The sequence below is a fragment of the Vombatus ursinus genome, unplaced genomic scaffold (genome assembly GCF_900497805.2).
Source record: "Vombatus ursinus unplaced genomic scaffold, bare-nosed wombat genome assembly UNPS02014812.1, whole genome shotgun sequence".
Classification (NCBI taxonomy): domain Eukaryota; kingdom Metazoa; phylum Chordata; class Mammalia; order Diprotodontia; family Vombatidae; genus Vombatus; species Vombatus ursinus.
The window spans coordinates 39,601,027-39,601,658 of NW_020954590.1; the positions used below are offsets into that span (position 1 = coordinate 39,601,027).

Consider the following 632-nt stretch of genomic DNA (forward strand, 5'->3'; position numbering starts at 1 on the left):
AGTCAGGGGTCTTTGGGTTTATCAAACACTAGTTTACTATGGTCATTTACTACTGTGTGTTGTGTACGTATTCTATTTCAATGATGTACCACTCTATTTCTTAGCCAGTACCAGACAGTTTAGATGATTACCACTTTATAATATAGTTTGAGATCTGATACTGCTAGGTCACCTTCCTTGCATTTTTTTCATTAATTCCCTTGATATTCTTGAAAAAATATGGAACACTTCATGAATTTGCATATTATCCTTGCTCAGGGGCCATGCTAATCTTCTCTGTATGGTTCCAATTTTAGTATATGTGCTGAAGCAAGCATTTCTTTTCTCTTACTACAGATATCAACTCCACCTTAGAGCCCAACTGTACTTCCAGATGCATTTTGTCCATGGCTGTGCCTTTGATTGACCACAACATTCTCAGCTGTGTGGTTTCTCTAACTCCTTCAGCTTTTTGCATTAACATTTGTAAAGTGCTTTGTAAATCTTAAGGTGCTGCATAAATGCTTGTTATTATTGTTATTATTTCTTGGAGAATAGGGACCCTTTGAGCCTTCTCTTTCTGGAAGTGTGATGTCACTTTGAGTGTTTTTCCTTTTGGTAACTTACAGGGTAACAGAATCCATTGGAGCAGA

The 632-nt window shown here is 37.0% G+C and overlaps 1 non-coding gene across 1 annotated transcript; it reads right to left on the reverse strand.

The window, feature by feature from the left end:
- Positions 1 to 213: 213 nt before the first annotated feature.
- On the reverse strand, positions 214 to 317 carry LOC114054330. Its single transcript, XR_003570455.1, has one exon. It is a non-coding gene; the product is annotated as a U6 spliceosomal RNA (small nuclear RNA).
- Positions 318 to 632: the final 315 nt, after the last annotated feature.